This window comes from Xenopus laevis, chromosome 9_10S (genome assembly GCF_017654675.1).
Source record: "Xenopus laevis strain J_2021 chromosome 9_10S, Xenopus_laevis_v10.1, whole genome shotgun sequence".
NCBI lineage: Eukaryota > Metazoa > Chordata > Amphibia > Anura > Pipidae > Xenopus > Xenopus laevis.
This window is the reverse complement of record NC_054388.1, coordinates 20,019,350-20,045,335: the sequence shown is the minus strand read 5'-3', so window position 1 is coordinate 20,045,335 and position 25,986 is coordinate 20,019,350.

Sequence of the window (25,986 nt, the reverse complement as noted above, 5' to 3'; positions counted from 1 at the left end):
TCAAAAGACAGGACCCTTATGGCATGGAGAAGATATTTCTAGAACTGGGTCAGACTTGCAAGGACATCACAGGAGAACCACAAGAGCCAGGCTCATAGCAAATTTGAGGTGGGAGCAAAACCTCAACGGGGGAATGTAATAAAAATCGCTAACGGAAAAACTATTCGCAATGCGAAAAGTTATGCCTTTGCGCGAGCAAATTTTGCTTTGTGCGAATTTAATATAGCTTTTGCGAACCCGCTAACTGTTTAGCGACCACTTCCGACAGTGAAAGACCGTTTGCGAATTTTATAGTTTGCGCCAATTCGCAGTCAATGTAATAAAACTTCTTACTGAAAAAGTCGTTATGTTTGCTCCAAAAGATTACGACACCTTCAAGCACTTCTTATGAGTGCGCAATTAAAATTTGCAATGCAATAACAGTTTAAGGAACAATATTACATTGCGAGATGTGGATTTTTAGTCTTATTGGTGCAAATTGTTTTGCTCTTTGCGACTTTTATTACATTCCCCTGCAAGTATTTTATTGCTTAAAGGAGTAGAAAGTAACAACTTATGTTTTGGGTTTCTGTACCTGCCAAAGGTCCCTGCAACAATTTAGCAGTGAGGATCTGTGTGTTTGAAGATGCTTTCATTGACCCCACTGTCACTTACTTGAGCTTAGGGACCAACTCTTAATATACACTATATATACATGAGAAAATACATTGCAAGGCTGCTGAGATTTTTAAACTATGGTTTGAGACCAGAAAATAGGAATATTATTCTCTAGGACAGGACTGTGAGGGATAGCAGGTATAGTAGGGAGAGATGGTGCCTATAGTAACAGTGGAATAATAGTCTCTGGGAAGACTGTGGCTGTAGCAACAGTGCGATAATAGTTTCTGGGAAGGGACTGTGACTGTGGGATAGCAGGTATAGTAGGGAGAGATGGTGTATATAGTAACAGTGGGATAATAGTCTCTGGGAAGGGAGTGTGACTGTGGGATAGCAGATATAGTAGGGAGAGATGGTGTCTATAGTAACAGTGGATAATAGTCTCTGGGAAGGGAGTGTGACTGTGGGATAGCAGGTATAGTAGGGAGAGATGGTGTCTATAGTAACAGTGGATAATAGTCTCTGGGAAGGGAGTGTGACTGTGGGATAGCAGGTATAGTAGGGATAGATGGCGCCTATAGTAACAGTGGGATAATAGTCTCTGGAAAGGGAGTGTGACTGTGGGATAGCAGGTATAGTAGGGAGAGATGGTGCCTATAGTAGCAGTGGGATAATAGTCTCTGGGAAGGTAGTCAGTAGTGATGAGTAAAATTTACACCAGGTTTCGCATGAAAAAGCCACCCATAGACTTCAATGGGTGAAAAAAAATTCTTCATTTAGCAAAGTGAAATGGGTCAGATTCGCCCATCACTAGCTGTCTGTATTGGGGCTAGGAGTTAAAATGTAAAATCTTGTGCACTTGACTATGCAAATAACTTCTGCATGTAACTCTTCTTCCTCTACTGCCTCTCTGACTGTTCCTTTTGACCCTCCCCTGTTGGATTAGGTGAGCTGTACAGTGGCCATCACAGCAGCAGCACATAGGTTAATGATGAAAGAAGTAACAGCAAGAGTTTTTCTGTACCCTGCCCCTTCCTAAACCCCCGAGTCTCTCAGCGTGAAGCCGGGAGTCATGGGCAGTTAGGCTTGTGATTGTGGCCTGAAGATTAATGTCCTGGCTAAGTAGCAGTGACAGGGCTGCAAACAGGCAGCTTGCGGCATTCCCATCTTAAACAGGCCACTCATTGAGCCCAGCAGCTCCGGCCCTCTAACTGTAATGATGCCATGGGCTCTGGGAGAGAATAAATAACATTCGCTCCCCACCCCTGCTAACTTGTCAGCTCCTTAACCCTTTCAGCCAGCAACGTTTCCCTCATCTAGGGAAGGAATGTTATTAATTGCTCAGCACTGTACAGGTATGGGACCTGTTATCTAGAATGCTCGAGACCTAGGGTTTTCTGGATAACGGATCTTTCCGTAATTTGGGTCTTCATGCCTTAAGTCTACTAGAAATTCATTTAAACATTAAATAAACCCAATAGGCTGGTTTTGCTTCCAATAAGCATTAATAATATCTTAGTTTGGATCAAGTACAAGCTACTTTTTTATTATTACGGAGAAAAAGGAAGTCATTTTTAAAAATTTGGATTATTTGGATAAAACGGAGTCTATGGGAGACAGCCATTCAGTAATTCGGAGCTTTCTGGATATCGCTTTCCGGATAAGGGATCCTATACCTGTACAATAGAAGGATGTATAAATCAGTGATTCAGAAGGTAAAGAGCTCAATAGAATTTACAATCAATAAAGTTTATATAGTAATAGCTAAATAGCGTTTACTGCTCAGTAAATCATACAATCTGAAATACTGAACCATTCTTAAATTCCCATTTGGTTTTACGCAGTCTGCTGATCTACAGCTGTTATTGAACGACAGATCCCAGCATTCCTAATTGCCCATCCTGTGGCTTTATAGGCCAACAGAGTCTAGAGTGTGCTGCTTTTAAAAGTGAATAGCGTACCCCAAATTTTAAAATATAAGGATATTAAGTTGCAGAGGAATTTCATGACCATATTAGGGCATAAGACTGAGTGCTTTTGTACAGGTCATGGAATTCCGATGTGACTTTTAATATCCATATAAATTCTGGGGGCACATTAGTTAATGTAATACAGTCTCGCATACAGTCTTGTCGTCTTATACTCCCTGTTTCGTGTCTCCAAAGGACACTTAGTCATAGGCACATAACACGTAGCCTATGAGTAGGTGTCCTTTCGAGACACGAAACGAGAAAGGCTTTTTGTTTGTATAAAAATGGAAAATGAATGTAAAATTTTTTAAACGCTAATCTTTGGCTCCTGGTTCTAAACTACACAGGTCCAGTATGCATCTTAAAAAGATGGCTATGGAACTGTCACTCCCCTAAATCACTCTAGCACCGGGATTGTTAAAATTTGAAAGATGTAGTTCAATAAAATAAACATTTTGCAACCCCGACTACAGGATAAATAATGTTGGTGGATAATGAAGAACTAAATGAATATGCAGGAGAGGAGTAGACTACAGACAAAGACCAGTGACCCCACTCTGTGTGATATATAAGGGAAGGTTATTGTTGGAGGCTGGAGCCAGCGGGGAATCATATTCTAGTGCAGAATTCTTTCTCTCACTGCATGGAAATTGAGGTATGACTTCAGCATTATTGCTGGAGCCTTGGGTCTCCTGACCAGGTTACATCCTGACGGCTCTGCCCAGGTTTTGTAAAGCTGCCGATCTTTTTAGTGCTCCAAATGTGGCATTGTCCCAGGCAGGAAAGTCAAGCTGGCAAACCTACCCACAGCTCTCAAAGGAGCCTTTATCTGCTCGGTGCAGTAGCTTTAGCAAGACCTGCTCGCTGGGGATATCAGCTAACCCTCCTGGCCTTCATTTCCATGCATGACACAGGTAGGCTGAGGGAAGAGAGCGGGGGCACTTGGAGAGAAGTTATTCCCCCCTCCCTTCAGAGGGGCCTCGCTGACGCCTCTGCGGTGGAAAAAAAATATTGAAAAATGTGGCGGAATTATTTTGCTTCAGCGTTTTGAAAGCAGAATCTGTGGGCAGAATTTCACCCATATTTAAACAGTCTGCTCACAGATTCAGCTCCAGCTGTTTAATTTTGTTGTTCAGTTGGAAGTGTGGCCAGTTTCCCCTGTTTTTTCCTTGAAGCCTCTCCTTACCTGGGCTTGGAGGGCGGCCAGCACACAGGCATGTGGGGCTACCAACAATGGCTCCAGTGAAATGTACCCTTACACGCTAGTGGAGAGGGAATATACATGTTACCAGCCAATAAAGTCATATTCCCTATAACCCCCATTTTATAATGGACAATGACAGGGAGCAAGGCATTTTTGGACATGTGTAGAATATAATCTTGTAAATTGTCTACATGACTGAAGATGCTATGTGCGGTATACAAGGAACCTGGGATATCTGAGAGATTTTGTGTTGATATATGGGTGCTGGAAGGGTAGCCTTTTTCCTATGCATTCCTCACTTCATGTTTCTCTCTTTCAAGTGTCAGTTACCTAAATATTTTATTGCTGTTTGTGTGTGCATTCCCTGTTCACTCGAATTGCTATTAGTTTGTGTGCATTCCCTGTTCACTCGAATTGCTGTTAGTTTGTGTGCATTCCCTGTTCACTCGAATTGCTGTGTGTGTGTGCTCATTCCCTGTAACCTTGTATTGCTCTCTATGTGTGCATTCCCTGTTCACTTGTATTGCTGTGTGCATGTGTGTATTCCTTGTTCACTTGTATTGCTGTGTGTGTGTATTCCTTGTTCACTTGTCTATGTGTGTACTTGTATTGTACATTCCCTGTTTACTTGTATTGCTATGTGTGTGCATTCCCTGTTCACTTGTATTATACACTCCCTGTTTACTTGTATTGCTGTGTGTATGTGTGTGTGGATTCCCTGTTCAATTCTATTGCTGTGTGTGTGCATTCCCTGTTCACTTGTACTGCTGTCTGTGTGTGTTTATTCCCTGTTCACTTCTATTGCTGTGTGTGTATTCCCTGTTCACTTCTATTGCTGTCTGTGTGTGTTCATTCCCTGTTCACGTGTATTGCACACTCCCTGTTTACTTGTATTGCCGTCTTTGTTTGTGTATGTGCATTGCCTGTTCACTTGATTGAGAACATCAGCTTGTGGTATGAAGGTAACAAGGGGAAAATCAAACCCAATTTAGATAAGATGAAGGGGGCATATCCCCATACATTCCTGCATATTCATGTGAACAGTTCATTGGCCCATGGACTGGCATACAACAATGAGTATGTATGTGTGGCCCAGTTGTGCTAATTTAAACCCCATCCAATATCATACAGCTTTGCTAGATCTCCTAAAACTCCTCATATGTGGCCAGCATCAGATCATATGTTTCCACTTATGTACTAAAATGCACAAGTTTGCTCAAGTGCAGTAACCCGTCACAACCAACACGATGCTTGCGTTTAAACAGGTGACCAGCAAATTCTATCTGCTGATTGGTTACTATGGGACACTAGACCTGTAAAAAAAACTTTGCACATTTTGTTACAAACCCCCCCAAGGATTGCAAAAAAAAAAATTACATTTGTTTCTGAACTATAATTCCCATCACAACTGGCGGCATTTGATTTAGTTTATTTTTGTCAACAGATTGCATAAAGGATAAGTAAACCTTTAAAATAAGTGCATGTAAAATTATTATATTATACTATTCTAAGCACTTTTTTGTAATGAACATTCACTATTTATTTTGTTTTTATTCCAAGATAGTAAGGGATACATGTACTGTTAATATGATTACATTTTGTTACAACAGCACCATCTGCTGGTCAGTTTCCCACCAGTCTGACCACCAAGTAGTCAAGGAAATTGTCAGGAGAAAGAAAGAGGCTGCTCTGATGTTCTTCTGCTTCAGAAAAAAATTAGAAACCTTCTCAAAACTTTTATCAGCAGAAGAACATCAGAGCAGCCTCTTTCTTACTCCTGACAACTTCCTTGACTACTTGGTGGTCAGACTGGTCAGAAAATGACCAGCAGGAGGCGCTGTTGTAACAATTCATTCATATTAACAGTACACGTATCCCTTAATATCTTGGAATAAGAACAAAATAAATAATTAATGTACATTACAAAAGTGCTTAGAATAGCACCGTCATTAATTTTACATGCACTTATTTTAAAGGTTTACTTATCCTATAAAGTGCATAAAGCTCCAACTGTCTTAAAGACAAAATATTATTGTCTTCATTGTACTGAAAGTTAGGTGGGCGACCCCTTTATGCTTCATAGAATTTAATCATTGAGAATAGTGAGAATTTGTAGCTGAGCCATAGGTTCCCTTTAAACTGTTCCAGAGTGGACTAGAAATGAGTTTGGTGAGGAATGCTACAAGTTAAAACCTAGTTATTCCTAAAGCAGTAGATATGTGATTGATGGCAGGAATGTTTAGTGCCGACCAAAATAATCTGTCTCCCTTTGTTTCAACAGTTGTTCTATCGTATAAATCTCTTTCATGCTTAATATTACTCAAATAAAACCTGTGCTGGCTGATAATGCTCTGCCTACTGCTCCCTTAAACAAACACACCAGCAAGTCAGAAATTTATTGTTGGGGTTTTATCTCTGCAGTAGCACATTCTTACCCTAGGAAAGGAGAAAAATATTTTTCTCCTTTCCCCTCCGCCCCCAAAATTTTTTTTTCTATAAATATTCCGTACAGATGCATTTAAAGAGGAACATAGTCACATATATTTTGGAAATCGCAAGCCCCCAGCCCTGCTCTTTTTTGGGATGTATATTGTGTTCAATTTCATTACAGTCTTTGTTTTGGTTTATAGTAAAAGCTTGGGATGGCATCATTTTGGATCAGGAGGTGTCTAGGGTTCATCGTTGGCGGGGGGGGGGTGCATGCATGTACCTCTTGTTGCCTACCCCTAATCCCATGCCCCCTAATTGCTGCTGGTGTTCTACGTCCCCCTCCAATCAAATTGCATTTGTGCACCTGTTCTCACATGCACACTCTTGTTCGCACACTTGGTTGTGCGTGCCCACCCATGTCAGGGGGTAGGGTGCAATGCATCCGGCTGGGTTGCCTCGTAGTTACGCGACCTGTATATGGTCATGTAACTCCTAAAACCTATAATATCTTTATAAATGACAATATGGGATACATTAGCTAATGTATGTAATACGCAAAAGCCATGAGTATCATGTAAATTATATCCTTGTATACAGTGCTTAATGATGTCATCATGTATAACAGGTGCTTATTATTTTTGTCACATGACACTGAAACTTCTGTATTATAATAAAGGACCCTCTGTTGAGGATGAGGATATGAGGATATTAGAAGTCACTCTGGAGTTCCATGACTGGCATAAAAGCATTCTACCTTTGTGATCTATTATAGTCACGGAACTCTTCGGTGAATTATAATATCTTTATATTTTACAATAGTGTGTACTTTATTCCAAAAAAAATAAAAATAAAATATATATATATATATATATATATATATATATATATATATATATATATATATATCAGGACGGCTAAAGTTGTAGCCGAAACTCCTGAGAAATAAATCATAGCCTTTGCGGCTTTTTTTGGCTTCTTCGACCATCGAATGGGCTACTTCGTCTTCGAAGCGAACTATTCGAACTAAAAATCGTTCGACTATTCGACCATTCAATAGTCAAAGTACTGTCTATTTAAAAAAAACTTCGACCCCCTAGTTCGCCACCTAAAACCTACCGAAGTCAATGTTAGCCTATGGGGAAGGTCCCCATAGGCTTAGCTATCTTTTTTGGTCGAACAAACTTTGACAAGTAAATTTGCCCCTAAGGGTCAGATTTATTAACGGTCGAATTGAAAATTCGCATTTTTAACTTCAAATTTCGTGGTTTTTTTTTTGTGTATTTCAACCAGGGAATAGTCCAAATTTGATTCAAGGTTAAAAAGAAATTGAAGTTCGAATTTAAGAATTCGAATTTGACTATTCTCCATCTAAAACCTGCCGAATTGGTGTTTTAGCCTATGGAGGACCTCTTACAATCAATTTGGAGTCGTTTGGTGAATAATTTTTTTTTTTTTGCAGGTCGTTCCTATTCACGCGAATTTAAAAAGTTACATTTTTTAAAAATAAATTTTGGTGGGTCGGTTTTTTTTCCTCGAGTGTATGGCAGGTAATAGGAGTTTTTAGAAACTCCCATAAACTCAAAATTCGACCCTCGATACATCTGCCCCTAAAACATGTAAAGCAATAAAAAAAAGGTTTTAATTCTGAGGAAAAATCTAAAAACTGAATTTATAAAAGAATTGCAAGGTGTACAACCCCTTTAAAACAACTTTTTTTTTTACTATTCCTTAATTTTTTACTATTCCTTATTAATCTATTTGCTTAATTAACTGGGGTGTTAGAATCCTATTAAGCCACTTTTCCAAAATAAAATAAAGAATTTTAAACAAAAAAGCCACCTATTTGACTAGTTAGAGGGCTCTTAACATGGTGCATCACAATGGGTCTCATCTTATTTCATAGCTTGTCTGTAGTGCCCCCCTCTGATCACTATTCCTTACATGTTATTTTAGCTTGTAAATTAAAGTCCCTCCTTTATTGCAGTCTATATATTGTATAGACATTTGTACAGCATAACTTTTTGCCATAATTTGTTGCTGCCAGGTTGGCACAAGCCCAAATCTAAAAAACAAGGGGCTTCTTACTAAATGCAGCAGAGGTTTTATTTTTTACTAATATAAAGATTATTGTCGCGTGGAACTCCAGTGAACACTTAGCCATGTGTGCTGGAGACCTACAATTTTTGGAAAGCTCTTTTCCTTAGGTTATAATTTAATCAGTGAATTCTTGGTGCAACCGATCAAACCAAGCACAGCACTGTCATTAGTTTAATTCAGTCCGATGTGGGCAGGAGACCTGAGATCCACATCAGATGCCCTGAGTGTGCAACGTCCTTACCTAGGCACTAAACAGAGCCCCCCAAGGGATGGCTGTAATTACAACCAGCACAACATCTCCTGCTGAAAATACACAGTAATGCTGAGGTACGTGTTTAACGCTCGGAAAAATAAACGAGACTGAGCTGCGGTGGTGAGTGGCGCAGGATTTAGAGGAGGGTGTGACTCACCTGGGTGGTATTTTAAGACACCACTTAATTGTCAGCTGTGCTCCATAAACAGAAATCACAGTGAGCGGTGGCTACTGCCAGCCTGGTGAGCAAGCGATCCGTATTAACAAAGCAAGGCGAGCTGGCAGCAATGCAAAAACAGCCAACATAAGCAATGTCTGAAGGCTGATGTTTGACAGGCTAATTATTTTTGATTTATCGCCTATTGCTGTCCAGTCAACGCGTATCAAGAGGAAAGAAACAAATCTTGTACTAATGTAGCCTATTCAGTCTGTGTATACAGTACATATATATATTTTTTTTACACCCCTTGCATATACAGAATTTACTGCCACATACTGAACAAAACTGTGTCGTGCCTCTTGAAATGAAGGATGTAAAAGATTGTAGGTGTTATAACACCTCAGATAAGTGCCCACAGTGTGAGTTCCATCAACAGCTTTTTTTTTTTTTTTACAGCATTTGTAACATTTAAACAAACATGCAGTCAGAATGCACTCGTATGTGGTGTTTATACAAAATTATCACAGTCCCAATTTTAATTAAAATTTTCATCAAATACATGGTACATTTAGAAAACACTTAAAGAACACTGGTACCTAAAATCACTGGTGGGGTTCCTTCTCTAAAATACGCAATTGAAAGTATTGGATAAACGCTCACGAGTATTACAATTTATTATTATGTGAGCATGTAGATATGAAGTCTACATGTGGATTCACTCTGATTTACCCTTTCCTCACCCATACGAACAGCCCAGTCATGTAATTAGTTCCCAAATTTCTCCATACCCCAGCACGGAAGAGCATAGATTGCTCCCGGATCTCTTCAGATCTGGTTTGGTGTGTCTGTGACTTACTTTCTAGGACCACATGTACTTTGGAGGTAAGAGCTGGGGGCTCTCTGCAGACCCAGAAGTTCCCCTAAAGGTGGCCATAGATGTTACAATTACACTGTTCTGGAAAACATCTTTCCAAGAAAAATTGTTTGTTTCATTACACACGTGTAGAGCTGAATTGTCACATATACAGGTAGAAACGATAGAATTCTACCTGTATCTGTATGGCTGATGTTCTGGTGCCTACAAAGGCGCCCAATGAAAATTTTAAAGACGAGCCAACCGATATCCAAGTCTTCTGCCGATATCAATCTCCCACCATACAAGCACCGAATATTGAAAATATTATTGGTGTGTCTATGGCCACCTTAAAGGGGTTTTTCACCTTTGAGTTAACTTTTAGTATGATATAGAATGATATTCTGAGACAATTTGCAATTGGTTTTCATGTTTTAGTATTTGTGGTTTTTGAATGATTAAGCTTTTTATTCTGCAGCTCTTCAGTTTGCAGTTTCAGCAATCTGGTTGCTAAGATCCAAATTACCCTAATGATTTGAATAAGATGCCTGAATAGAAAAATGAGTAATTAAAGCAGTAATAATAAACGTGTAGCCTTAGAGAGCCTTTGTTTTTTAGATACGGCCAGTGACCACCATTTTAGAGCTGAAGAGTGTTAGAAGATAAATGCAAATAATTCAAAAACTATAAAAAAATAAATAAGGAAGACCAATTGAAAAGTTGCTTAGAATTGGCCATTCTTTAACATACTAAAAGTTAGCTTAAAGGTGAACCACCCCTTTAAGTGAGCTGCTATTAACTTTCGTAACCCGCTCTTTTTGGCATCTAAAGTATAAGGCAAAATTAAAAAGATAATGAAAAATATATTTCTAATTTTGGTTGTAGTTAATTGGCTACAGACTGTATCCTGCATGGTTTATGAATCTGATGGAAAACCCAGTTTAAAGTAAAACTCTGATGCATTCTTTTTTTTTTTTCCAGTGTGCTGCAGCACCATCGTGGTTGTCAGTGCAACAAATGTTCAGCATCTCTGCCACCATGGCTAGAGTTTTGTTATTATGGGAATAGCATATACTCTCAATTACATTGGTTTATATTTGCAGTATATTTAGATGAGTTTTGAAGTAACAGCATGTTCCCTTCTGTTTTCTAAGCACACAAAGTAAACCGTTAAAAAATGAATATATCCCTATTTATGCAAAGTTTCATAAATGTAGCATTATAAAAATGCTTGGAAATCTGAATTTTTTTACAGTTTGCCTTTGTAATAATAATGCTCAATCTTATAAAAATAAAGGCGGAATCAGAAAAGGGGGCAGGCATACCTGCAGATCCTGGCCAAGAGATCATATTGTGTTTAGGATAATAGGTGATTTGGTTGTTTTTGGACAAATTGAATTACTGACTGCCTTTGTATGGTCAACTTAATTTTTATTATTATACATCAATTTTTACTATTACTACAAGTAATGCAGCCCGGGGATTTTTTTCAACACCGGCACATAACTTGAACTAGCATTTTTTAAATTTTGATGACACATTTTAAGCAAGGATGGTATAGTGGGTAAGGGATTCTTAATATCTGGATAGGGACCCAAAAAATGGGACCCCATGCAGTTTATGGTAAACAGAAAATTTAAAGTAGGGTACGTAATTTGAATCGTGAAGCTGTCTCTTGGTTCCATTAGCTAAATGGTTAAAGAGAAGGAAAGGCTAAAATTAAGTAAGCGTTATCAGAAAGGTCTGTATAAATATACCAGTAAACCTTCAAAGTAATGTTGCTCTGAGTCCTCTGTCAAAAGAAACACAGCATTTATTTCCTTCTATTGTGTACACATATATGACTTCCTGTCTTCAGCTTAAACCGACAGGGCTAGGGCTTGAGCATGCTCAGTTTGCTCCTCTCTCCCCCTCCCTTTCCCCCCCTCCCTGCTGTAATCTGATTCTGAGTCTAGAGCTATGAGAAAGCAGGGAGAGATTCAGGCAGGAAGTCACACCAAACTAATATGGCAGCTGCTATCCTAAACAAACAGAGCTTCTAGAGCTGTTTACTCAGGTATGGTAAAGCATTCTGCAGAATAAATATAGCGTTATAGCCGGCACTATTGTGGCTAATCTATTGGTAATAAACTGTTTTGGTAGCTTTCCTTCTCCTTTAAGGAACACATAATGAGACAAAAAAAATAGTATTTTGGTTATTTGCAAATGTAACCGCTACAGTCTGGCTATACTGTATACATTCTCTGCATTTGTGACTCCTGAAATAGCAGAAAAGCAGGAGAACTGATTTCATTGCTGCAAAAAAGATGCAAAAAAACCCAAAGGTATAAGCAAATACTGCTTAAGGTAGAAATTATAGTTATGGATCATTTTAAAATAATTGAAAATATGTCATACCGTAAATGTCCATTGAAAAGTTGCTAGAATTATATTTTCTATCACTCTGCAAAAAAATGTTTTGGGGTGGCGTTCTCCCTTTAACCTAACAGAAACAACCCCTATAAACTTACATTGTAATGGCCTGCAACAAAAACAACCATGCTAAACAACTATAGGAGACATTTAGCCTGAAAACTGTTTTTTTTTTAAAAATACAGCTCTCTATGAGTGTAACAGATTCCTGAAACCCATACTGTCCCAAATTCCTTCTCCCCTCTTGCCTGGTGGTTACACTCTCCTAGTGCTGTCACACTGCATAAGATTCTGTCAGCACTTGCTGGCTGGGATTCATTTGTGAATTAAAAGCTGCCTAAGGCGAACGGATGCAGACAGCTCGCGTGGTTCTGGAAAATGTGTTCGGCGCAGCTAAGGGGGAAAAAAAAATAAGCGCCTTTTCAAAATATTTCACCCTTTTAATAAATGAATTTAATTAAAAGGCATATAACTTGTTTTTCATTAAAAAGGTGGGCTGGCAAACCCTGGAATACAGATTATAGAAGTCAGTTTGCTAAACCGGTCCACGGTCTGGCGGGGTGACATTTAGCTACTTCTTTAGCCCTAATAGCAAAAGACGTGTGCTGCTGCAGCTCTCCATCTAAATGAGGGGGCTGGGAGTTTTTGTTCTAATAAATATATATATATTTTTTTATATATATATATTTTTTAAACACTGTTTACTTGGTAGAATACCTGGGTGCCAGGTTTTCAGGCAAAAATAAAATAAAAACTTTTATTAAACTTGAGTTTAACAAAAGTTTTTCTTTTTCTTTTATTTTAGCCTGAAAACCCTGTGCGTGCCGCCATCCTTTACTTTTATGCTTATCCTAACTTGGCTGGCACCCAGGTATTCTACCAAGTAAATGGTGTGCGCCTTTTGACTGTATATATATATATATATATCTATCTATCTATCTATATATATATATATATATATATATATATATATATATTCCAAATTCAGATTTGGTTTGGCCGGGCAAGAAGGATTTGGCCGAATACGAATCCTGCTGAAAAAGGCAGAATCCTGAACCGAATCCTGGTGCATCCCTAATATATATATATATATATATATATATATAGGAGCTAATACTTGTCAAAATGTGGTATGTTTCCATGGAGGTAAATGCTGGGGGTATATTTATTATGGCAAGCGGAAGGGTGACTCCGTAAACCACAGATACTTTGTGTGATGCACAAATATAGATCACACAGCGACTGCTTCTGACTTGGGTACAAGATTGTGGTAGCATTTATGTCAGTAGGGTAGATCAGGCTCTGCAGATGCAACACTGAATGCATATGTAATGCTATATGTTGCAGCAGTCCCATAGGTACAGGAACCATAGAAAAGAATGGGCTTTGTTAAATCATGTGTTCCCATGTTCCACGAATGCATTAAGAAGCCACCACACGGGAACACCTGTGAAAAAGGGTCCTTACAGACTGGAGGAATACCATCTTGCTACGTAGTTTCAAGAGTCTAAACGAGAGAACAAAAAAAGGGATAAACACACAGGTACAGCTGCAAATTAATTTACTAATAACTTAAAAAACACAAAGTATTTTATCAAATTATACTGGAAAGCTGGTTAGAATTTTATATAATATATATATATATATATAAAATTTATATTTTTAATTATGCAACAGGTTTACGGGGGAGGAACCTTGGGCCATGTAGTTCACTCTCATTGGTTTATTGCTGTACTGAGCATCCCTTCCTCCATCCCTTTCAGCATGTATGCAAGTGATAATTTGAATGTTCGAGTGCTACTGAGACCCGTTAGGCTAAAATTAGTAATCGTCATTAATATTGTTGGATTCTTTGCAGCGTGTTTCATTTTTAAATTTAGTTTTTTACGGCCTGTATAATGCAGCATTTACAGTTCTAGTGACTTGCTTTGTGTACTGGAAATCTTCTATACAGTGTTGCTGTTGGAGAAGCTCACGGAACGTGTGCCTGTGTGTGGCTTTTTATTCTAAACCCAGCCTGAGCTGAAGTGGGTCTCATGGTGTGGCAGAGATTTATTTCTTAAACAGAGGAGCCTTAAGTAACCTGCGTGTTATATTTTTTTTCCTCTCCGCATCTGACAGACAAAACTGCATCCTCTGCCAACCAGCATAAGCAGCGGCTGGGCTCCTAGGCAACCACTGCAGTAACGAAAGATCACTTCTATCCAGAAAGATCTGAATTATGGGAAGGCCATCTCCCATAGACTCCATTTTAATTAAATGATATAATAAAACAGTCCATTGTACTTGATCCTAGCTAAAATATAAATATTCCTTATTGGAGCAAAACAATCCTATTGAGTTTTATTAATGTTTCATTGATTTTTTTTTAAGTACACTTAAGGTATAGATCCAAATTATGGAAAGAACCCTTATCTGGAAAACCCCAAGACATGAGATGCCTTACCCTTTAAACAAAACAGGGATTGTTTGTCCATATATTGCAATATATTTAAGCTGGCCAACTACGTCAAAGTCATCCCCGTGTGGCCAGTTCCTACACTCAACTTGCTTCTGATTGATTAAGAATTCTATTGCTTCATTATACATTATATAAAGGGACTAAGTTTTACCTGCAACTTACTTGCTGCTTTCAAAATAAAACTCCCAAACTTGGCTGCCCTTTTATTAGACACCAGTGGGATCACCTGACTATAGCTGGGAAGGGTGGGGAATCCAGGAAAGGGTATCAAATCACTTAGTATGCAGTATACACCATAGGGAAAGGCTTATTTAAAGGGGTGGTTCACCTTTAGGGGCCAATTCATTAACTTCGAGTGAAGGATTCGAAGTAAAAAAACTTCGAATTTCAAAGTGTTTTTTTGATTACTTCGACCATCGAATGGGCTACTTCGACCTTCGACTATGACTTCGACTTCGAAACGAATGATTCGAACTAAAAATCGTTCGACTATTCGACCGTTCGATAGTCGAAGTACTGTCTCTTTAAGAAAAAACTTCGACCCCCTAGAAAGCTTTTTTTGGTCGAAGGATAATCCTTCGATCGTTGGATGGAAATCCTTCGAATCGTTTGATTCGAAGGATTTAATCGTTCGATCGAAGTATTTGCGCAAAATACTTCAACTTCGCTAGTCGAAGGATTTTCATTCCCAGTCGAATATCGAGGGTTAATTAACCCTCGATATTCGGCCCTTGATGAATTTGCCCCTTAGTGTTTAGGTCGATCAACTTTTAGAATGTTATAGAAAGGCTTATTTCAATTGGTCTTCATTATTTCTTTTATTGTTTTTGAATTATTTCCCTCCTTCTTCTGACTCTTTCCAGCGTTCAAATGGGGGTCACTGACCCCTTTTAAAAACACACTCTCTGTAAGGCTACACTACATTTTAGTACTCATCTTTCTATTCAGGCGTCTCCTATTTATATTCACTCTTATTCAAATTAATGCATGGAGTAATTTAGACCCTACCAACCAGATTGCTGAAACTGCAAACAGAAGAGCTGCTGAATAAAATTATAAAAATAACTCAAAAACCACCAAAAAAAAACCTAATTGCAAATTGCCTTAAAATATCACCCTCTACATCATATTACAAGTTAATTTAAAGGTGAACAAAGCACAGCGTGGCAGTGGACAAATACAATTAAAAGAGAAGGAAACATTGTGCATTATTCTTTCCAATCCACCAATCACAGTGAATATTAAAGCTATTGGCTTGTTGGAATCTGCACCAGCAATATAGGGGAGCATCATTGCTTTCATGTAATGCAGCCAATGTAGTACAACACCTGCTCCAAAGAGCTTACAGTCAAAATTTTGTAGGCAGTGCTCACTGAGCCAAGATAACAAAGCATCCAGTCAGGTAGAAAAGCTTTTCCTGGGACAAAGATTAAAATGAAGATCTAAAATTTTTTTAAAGGGCAAGTCAACCCCAAAATAAAAAATTGCTTAATAAAAGAAAGCACAATTCTATGTTTGTGCTATACTAGATATACCATGACCTGGCTGAATGAAAATCTTCATAGTCACAATTCTATGCAACTCTGCAATACACATATATTAAACAATTTGCAGCGCTTTGAAAAGTATTTGTAAAAAATAATTGCCATTGCAAGCATTATTTGCTTAACTGTTTTTTATAAACAATGTTTCAAAAGTCTTTGATTTCCCAGCACAGACATGTCTGTTAATCAACTGCCTTGTCTTACATTGTTTCAGCATTCCGAGCCATCAGGACAGAGAATAGAAATGGACAAACACTGCTTTCAACACTGCAAATTTTCTTAGAATTATGTTTTCTTTTATTAGGCAAAAAATTAAATACATTTGGGTTGACATTTTTTTAAAGATGCATAAATATAAGATTCACGCAATTATTCCCCTTCCCCCAGTATGACCCCATGGCTACCTCTTGTCCTGACCCCTACAGACCAGCCCTTCCTGTTACTGAATAGGGGGCTACCCCATGGTGACCCTCGCTCTACTCATAATAGGATGAGGTGAATTATGTGTCCAGATACATATCCAGACCACCAAAGAGTTTTCCCACTGAGTTGCTTTCCCCCCATTAATCTCATTCTGCTCTGCATGAAGGCTGCTAGCTTCATTATAGCCCACTCTCACACATATCGGCACTCTAATGCCGTGCTACAGATTAGACACAACTTTGCCAGTGAAGAAGCTTTATAGATTATTCAATATCTGGATCTGTCTATTAAAGGGGACCAATCACTCAAAAAAAATATTCCAAATCCTATTTTATCAAGTTAGTCAAGCAAAATAAACTTTAATTACACTATAGAAATTATTTGAATCTTGTTTCCTTTGGTCTGGGAACTCATAATTATAGCAAGCAGGCCGGAGCCATTTTGTGGGTCCTTATTAAAGGGGTGGTTCACCTTTAAGGTAACTTTTATTATGTTATAGAATGGCCAATTCTAAGCAACTTTTCAATTGGTTTTCATTATTATTTTTTTTATTTTATAGTTTTATAGTTATTTGTCTTTTTCTTCAGATTCTTTGCAGCTTTCAAAAGGGCGTCGCTGTCCCCTTCTAAAAAACAAATGCTCTGTAAGGCTACAAATGTATTGTTATTGTTACTTTTCATTACTGATCCTTCTATTTAGACTCTCTCCTATTCATATTCCAGTCTCTTATTCAAATCAATGCATGGTTGCTAGGGGAATTTGGGCCCTAGTTACCAGATTGCTTAAAATGCAAATTGAAGAGCTGCTGAATAAAAAGCTAAATAACGCAAAAACCACAAATAATAAAATATGAAAACAAATTGCGAATTATCTCAGGAAATCCATCTCTACATCATACTAAAAGTTATCTCAAAGGTGAACAACCCCTTTAAGGCAAGTCTTGCATCATCTCAAAAATCTTGTTTGTGTACCAGAATGAGTGACCTGATGTCCATCCCCATGCACTGGCTACTCAATTAAATGGTAAAGAGAGAGGGGGATGTGGGGAGAGCAGTGACATCTAGGAAGTGCTGAATGAAAAGTAAAAGTAATTGCCTACCCCGCCTCTATGCCTAAGGCATAGAGGAGGGGCAGGCAATATTTGATTGACAGCTGATATTTTTAAATGTGTTTACAACAGCTATGAATGGTTTGATAAAAAAAAAATTTGGATTTCATATTTAATTTGAACAGGACTTTTATTATACAGCTATTTAAGTCTGGATGACAGGTCCACTTTAAAACAATATAGCAGACCTGTAAAGACTCATGCAACGTTGACTTCTGCTTGGTTGTTTCAAGAGTCCTGCAAGCACAGAAGTAGTAGTGTCTGTGTTTTTCTTTTATTTAGGGTAGGACTACACGGGCGTTTTCTGTGCGATCCAATGCGCTGTGCAAAAATGCTAGCGTCAAATCGCACGCAACGGAAATAAGGTAAGTGAATGCATTGATGGGTGGTGTCGCAGCGTTGATCCGATGCAACACGACTGTCGGATTTGACGCCTGCGTTTTTGCTCAGCACGTCGGATCGCACAGTAAACGCCCGTGTAGTCCTATCCTTAGACTGCAAGCTCCAGATGGTTATCTGTAAATTCTATGTACAGGCTAGTAGCAGTGTTTCAGTCTCCCCTCTAGTCCCTGGACCCTGTTGATCCATTGCACACATTCCCTTTCCACTCAACTGATCAGTAGGGCCCCCTCCGTTATCGCTAATCCATCACAGAATTAATGTGTTCCATTGATATATATTGCTTTTTGACATGCTGCTGAACAGTGAGACTATTAAAGTTTCAGCACCATCCCTCTCCCCAGAATTCAGCTATTGCTCTACCATTTTCATCACTCCCCAGCCTGTGGCTTCTGCACAACTGACTTTAAGCAGGGCTGGATTAACTTTGGGGAGGATCGAGCTGCAACGCTTGGTCCCTGTGTTAAAACAGACCTTGGAGATCTGGGGCCAAAGGAGTGAAAAGTACCAGCACATGGAGAATAATAATGACTCAGTGATATTATGATGTAATTTATGCATCTATGTGCTTTATTTTACTGAAATCAGTGTGTGGGCAAAGTTTTCTGTGCCAAAGTGGGACAATTTAAATGCAGACACACTTTGCTCTCCTGTTGCTCATTCCTTTGGTGTAGTAAGTGTTGAAATTGTGTCCAAATTTCTCTTATAGTAAAAAATAACTCCCAGGTAGTTTCCAATATCTGTGTATGTCTCTGTATCGAAAATACATTGGGGCAAATTTACTTACCTCGAAATTGCGCCAGCGACGGCTTCGCTGACATCGCAACACTTCTCCAGGCGTAGATTCATCAGGACAACGCTAATTCACGAAAATCTGAAGTTGCGTCCAGGGTTCCGAACGCTTGCGAAGTTGCGCTAGCGATAATACGATAAGCAGTTCGAAGTTACGCTAGTGATGCCTAATTAGCATACAGTGTTATGTTAAAGTACAATGGAGGTATATGTTGCAGTAACTACATTACACTACACAAGCCCAGGGAACCTTAATAAAATAAAATAGAGGTGTTGTATTGCCCTACACATGTGCCCACTGTATAGTTTAGGTGCCATATGTTAGGAAATGTAGGGGAGAAGGAGGGAATCCAAAAAAAAAAGTATGATCTTTTTCAGCCTATCGCCCTGCAAAAAGTAAAAGAAGCCAGCGTTTTTTGGGACAATTTTTTTGAGGAACTCCTATCTACTCTATTGCATTTTACCTGGTCTGAGGTGGCGAAAGCAAGTCTGGCGCAGTAAAATCCGCATCTTAGTGAATTTGCATAGTTACGTCCATTCGCCAGAGCGAAAATTCGCCTGGCGTTAGAGTGCGAAGTAGCAATACAGTCTATCTCCTTCGCTAGCAAATTTACGCCAGCGCCCGAAATTTTTCTCGAATTTTCGCCAGCGTAGCCACTTCGCCCTTTAGTAAATTTCCCCCATTATCTTTTCAATATGTGTTTATGGCTATTAGGAACTCCTCAGCCACATAAAAGTAGAAAGGCTGATCTGTCCCATATGCATAGTGACAGGAATGAGTGAGAATGAATGAGTGAGATCTGACTGTACACATGGGCCGGAAACACTTGTGTTTGCGTTATCTGGCCACAGTCTGCTGCATATGCGCAGTGATAGGCAGATTGTGTTCATTTCTGCCACTACCCATATGCAAACCTATTGACACAATGAGCATTCAGTGATTCAGTCACCGTGCGTTGCACACCTGCATTGTGATGTCACAGAGGGGGCATGCCCACAATCACCCAGCACAGCAGCACCTGAAAACCAGCACTGATTATAGCCCCAAAACCACCCTGCACTTACCTCTACATCACCAGAGGGGGTCAGGGTGCAACTCTAGAACGGGATTGCATTATAAGAGCTAAATTTGAGGTTTAATAACAAGAAGTTTGTCTCTTAACGTTACTAGGAGTACATTTTTGCCATCCCTGGTAACTTGCGGGGTATTGCTGTTTCAGGCAAGATTCTTACCTTGCCTCATGGCAGAAGCTCCCTTGCTCAGAGTAGACAGTTATGCATACAGGACAGATAAGACTGACACAGGTGAAGGAAACCCATTGTCACTAGGGTTGCCACTTCTTTTCTGACAAGCAGGGCTGGAACTACGGGTAGGCAGAAGAGGCACACACGCCCAGGGCACAACACTGGTGGTATGTTGGGCGCGTACTTCTTGCCTACTACTTGTGGGACTCCAGTGTTTTTGTTGGACTTTGGTTATTCTGATTTGCCACCCATTTCCTGCTGGACTGATCTCCTAGGTGGGCAGGGCCAGATCTGTTATTACTGAACCCAGAGGCCAACTTCCATTGATGCCCCACAGTCGCGCACATCTGTCGATAAGAGTCAGGACAGGATACAAGGAGATCTCCTGAGCGCCTAGATCTGAGTGCTGCCTGCAAACTTAGACCCAGGGCCAGATTTACATAGTGGGCACCCCTAGGCCCACTGCCGTTCGTCGCCCCTGTCCCCTCCAGGGGGACAGGAGCAATGGGGATTGGTGCACGGGAAATTTTAAATATAATTGTATCTCCAGCGCATCCCCAGTGTTTTTGAATGTTTTTGTGGGTGTGGTTGTGCAGCATGCCGCCCCCTAAAATCCTGCCGCCCTAGGGCCCAAAGGTGGCCTTTCCACAAATCCGGGCCTGCCTAGACCTGGGCCTTTGTGGCTTTGCCTGTAGGGATTGGCTCCTTTTTGGTTTTGGTCAATTTGATATTATTCATTAACACACACTTTTTGAATAGTATATTTGTAATGAAAAGGCTTTATTTGTAAGAAACAGTGGGGGTCATTCTATCAACACTGGTCAAATTTGCCCATGGGCAGGAACCTATGGCAACCAATGACATTGGCTTTTTCAGCAAGCTGCTGGTAGGGCAATCAGTGATTGGTTGCTGTAGGATGCTGCCCAAGTGCAAATTTACACCAATGTTAAGTATTTTACATAAGTGTTGTGTTTTACACGGGCAGTTCAGACCTATTTGTACAGAGACCTGCACATTTTAGGGTTATAGTCTCCTTTTAATCAGACACAATCTATAAAATTTTCCCAAGTGCCTGTCATATTGTTTAGCAAACGTTTAGTATTTTTGGGGAATTTCTTTACTTATTGATATCATTTAGATGACAGTGGACTGGTATCCAGACTAAAACCCATTGTTTGCAAAACTGTTCCGCACTATTCAGGATGTATGGAACGGGCGTGGCACTCCATGTGGGGAGCTACACAGAGTGGAGCAAAAATGCATACGATCACATTTTTGTGCTGATCTCCACTCTATTTAGTACCCCACACACACAGACGGGGTGTACATTTAAGAGTGGATCTACTTTCCTCTAAAATATAATAAACAAACAACCCCCTCCCAAAAAAATTGGTTCTGCTTAGTGTGCCCTTGCCCCAAGGGTGATGATATTCCTATAGTATAGAATAGTATATGTTTTGTTATTAGGGTATATAAAGATCATTCTATAGATTATTATTGCACCCTGCACCTGTCATTCACTCTGTATTATTAGTATCCAGTGGGTGATGTGTGGGCCTAAGTATTGTATTTAACAAACTAACAATCGTGTATTACTTGAATGAACACACATAGGAAATGAGTGTTTGTATAATCTCTTAATGCATGAAAACAGTTCTTTTTATGATGATCCCCTCCGAAATCATTTGTAGATTCCCTTAAGTTTTGGGTTAGTGATCTAGAAAAAAAAGTGTTATATTGGGTGTCCCTCTGTGTTTGCAAACATGGGTTGTGTCAATAGACTTTCCTCCCTGAAGAAATCATAAGGCAGATGAAGCCTTTGGCTGTGCCACCATGTATTCAGTCGGCAGGTCTGTGCAGGTAACTGTTTGGCTGGTGTGTTGAGTTTGTTGCGGCAGAAGAATGCAGGTGTTTTTGGAATTCCCAAACCGGATACTAAACTAGGAACAGGATGCGGAGGCACAGGGAACGCTGCCAGACACAGTGGGGTCAAAGAACTTTATGAAATCAGCAGCTAATACTATTAATGAATGAGGCAGAGCTATACTGTGGCAATAGTAAAGCCAGATGCATCACACCAAGCAGGGTTGTTGCTGGTAACACCTAAACTTTTGCTGCTGTGCTTAGGTTATACTGACAGTCATACTGGAGTCACAAGCTAACCAGAAATCACAATGTATGTATGTAAATATATTATATATATATATATATATATATATATATATATATATATATATATATATATATATATATATATATATATATATATATATATATACATATATATATACACACACACATTAGTGATGTGCTGGTCAACAACAAGTCTATGCATACCTGACCCTAACCTGCCATCAGTAAACCTGGGCAATCGCTGTTTATATACCCAGCCCGCAGGAGCAGTGGGGCAGGCATGAGTACTGTATATAAATAAAAAGAGGAGAAACACTGATGTTGCAGTCAGAAAGGGCTGTAAACCAAGCCTGGTGGGTCCTGCGGAGCAGAGACGTAACTACCGGGGGAGCAGGGGGTGCAAGTGGGCCAGAGTCCACACCCCCTCAGTTAAAAAATTAAACTCTGATGCTAATTGCACTTGTTTTTTGAGCTGCTATATACTGAGCACCTGAATTCATTTCTAATCAACCTTGTTTCATGACATTTATATTCTCTATATACAGTAAAGTAGCTAGTTGGCCCGGGTGCAGGCTGTGCAGCTGGGTCCCCCACCTCTGGACTAATATTTCACGTAGTTCTGCACCTAAGTACCTAAGTTCTGGCAATGTAAATAGCATTGAGCATGTGCTGGTAATCAGCAGAAAAGAAGATGGGGTGCTGCTGGTGGAAACTTCAGAATCACTAATTGTCACTGATAAAGGACTTTGGTTGCCTTGAGCTGCTACATCAGCCCAAAACATATGTGCAACATTTCTACTCTACTATTTTTTTTTATTAAGCATTCACCCTCGACCATCTGCCTAACACTGCATTTTTAATTTGGTGCAAGGTGTAAAGTGCAGTTTGCACCTTCCATACTCTGTGTATGGGCTATAAGGGCCACAGTGGTTGTGCCCCTTAGTGCTCCAGCACCTGCAGCATTTCAAGTACAATAATGAGCAGCTTGAAGTTTAGTTCATATTGCTGTGGTTCGTTGGCTATTTTATATTAAGTTATTGAGTGAATAATATATAAAGCATTTTGCACTCTCCTTTACCCCTTATTGTGTAGGAAGTGGTTTGGGTCAACAGGTTTGCCATACATTTGATAAACTAGTTTCTGATGCACAGCAGCTCTCATTACACCTGCATTAACAACAGTCTGCCGAAAGGAATATATTGTAATACTGCTGCCCAGAGTAGCAACCAAGAATATACTACATTGCATTAGTATGTGGGAAAGGTGATTGTGTGGCAGAATGCCACAAGTGCCCAGTTTTCTTTAAGGCGGCATAAAGTTCCACTGATCTAATCAGTAACTTTCTATTAGCAAATACTGTGTTTATAGCTTGTTGAAAGGTTCTTGGCTGAGGAAATTCAACCTGGCTTTCAAGGAATGCTGGGAATTGTAGTCTAGTACATGGCAGTTTGCAAATAGCAGATAGTCTAGTCGTTCTTGAATATTAAATGATAAAATTGCTCCACTGTGCTAAAGAGTTGCTGAGTTTCGTCTTTGGGTACTAGAGCACATTATGTGCCATATGCTGTGGGTGAAGGGGAATCTGGCATTGCTAAGTGCGGCTGCTTCTGCAGTTGGTCTGATGCGTGTTTATCATCCCTGGGGTCCATGTGGCTATTCACATGCCAAATATTTCAGAAGATCAGGCAGCAGTCTGAGCAGTTGGGCTACTTTTGCAGCCACAGTACACAAGATACAATGCCCCTCTAATCCAGGCTTAGCTGGGGCTTGACCCCCCCTAAAGACCTAAGGCTAAGGCCACACTAGGCGATAGCGCCGCGATTTTTAAGCCGCAATCGCTGGGGAAACTTTTGCGCTGGCGTCTATGGGGAATCGCGTAAAATCGCCAGCGTAAAAACACACGCGGCGATCTTTTTTCTATTGTCGCTCGAAATCGCCTAGCGAGGCAATTTCGAGCGACAGTAGAGAAAAGATCGCCGCGTGTGTTTTTACGCGCAAAAGTTTCCCCAGCGATTGCTTAAAAGTCGCGACGAAAAGTCGCGGCGAAAAGTCGCCGCGAGTCAAATCGCGGCGCTATCGCCTAGTGTGGCCTTAGCCTAAGACTGCATTTAAAACTGAAAAACTGTGTCGAGGAAAGACAGACTGAAACACAGTGAATATGACAGCAGATAACTGTCTCTCTCTTTTCAATTCTGCATACCCTGATTTTATTTACCCAGTACTGACCATCTCAGCTAGAAGGCCATACCATAGATTTACTACTATTCTTTACTACTTTTTTTCCTGCAATATGTTGTAGTGCAATGTATCAACAGCTGTCAATAGGAACACCAGCTGAAGAGCTCCATGTTTAAATTATCCTACAATGGGACCCTGCAAACAGGCTCAAGCTGTGCAAGTGAAGGAGCGCTGACCCAAAGGCTCTTTTCCGAACTCAAGTGCAAAAAAAACGCCAGGAGGTGGTGCAGATCATGTTGGGGACCTGTCCATAGTGCTTGCACTAGTGCAGTAAGGACAGGTGCTCAGGTGCTCAGTGCACAGAGCAGTGGGGCACAAGTGCTCCTAGAATTCAAGCTCCTGCAGGGTCAAGAATAACTCCTCTGGCCTTATCCTGTTATATTTCTCCATATAAATTGTGAGCTCTAATAAGTATTTAACTCCTGTGTCAGTCATTTGTACGTGACCTGTATGTTTCTGTTGTACAGTGCTGCAGAATATGTTGGTGTTTTAGAAATATTTGAAGTATTTTTAGAAATAATAATGATCATAGTTATAACTGCACTTATGTGGCTTTTAAATTTGCCTTATAGCAGAGAATAGAATGTGAATGTAACCTCATTGGGTGGCAGTAACAGTAGTGCAAATTCCTTATGGGTGAGAACAGGTGGGTTTCTATTTCCTCTTGTTACCTGGTGGTTGCCACAGAGATAATCCTAAGTGAAACAATGCATTGGTATAACCGGTTGAGCAGAGACTGGAGAGCAACGGAGCAGGAATAGAAGTGGAGAGAGAGAGAAAAAGGAAATGTTAAAAGAGATTTAAAATAATGAGAGAAATGCGAAGCAGAATAATACAGTATATAACCCAAGCTAACAGAACAATCCAAATGTGTCCCGTTGTATGGTATCCAGGCACCAATCAGTTAGGAGTACTGTACAGGTTGGTCTGGGCATGTCAAGTCTCTGCTTAATACTTTATTGCCTGTTATGTTTGAGTAGTGTAATTTTAAGACCGCTCTGAGGCTAGGAGATTAAACAGCGACAATCTGCACATGATGACTTTCCCACATGCTCCGAGTTGTGTCCTAGGTGCTTATTGGGGTGTTTGTACTACTGTGGGTGGCTGGGTGCCATAACGAGTATTGCACATAGAGACTTCTCTGCTGGAGCTCTTGTGCATGTCACATGGAACTGTCAAGCTCACAAAAAATCTCTTCTCCAAATTGCGAGAACTGGTATGATCTTGACTCTTGCTGTGGATTTGACTGAATTACAGCCCTGTTGCCACTAGATGGAACTGTAACCATATCATAAAAAGAAAAGACCCCTTGAGAAGTGGGCAATGGCTATATTGGAGACCATCTGCAATCTGGCATGCAAGAGGTTGCTGCTGTTTAAAGAAGTGAGTACACTGTACAGTACTAAAATTCTTTTCCCAGCACCCGTGGTAGTCTTAAAATACACGTTAGACAACAGCACCAGACTAGAAAGCTACGACTTTAAGCAGCAAGAATGATTCCGTATGGATAAAATTTTATCTTTTCTCACCGTATATGTCGGTATTTCAGGCCTTAATCTACTGGGCACAACAATGCCCAACATTTTTTACTAGCCAGATGCTTCACTTGCAGTAAACAGACTAACATCTATGATCATATAAACCAACTTCCAGTCACAGTATGGCTG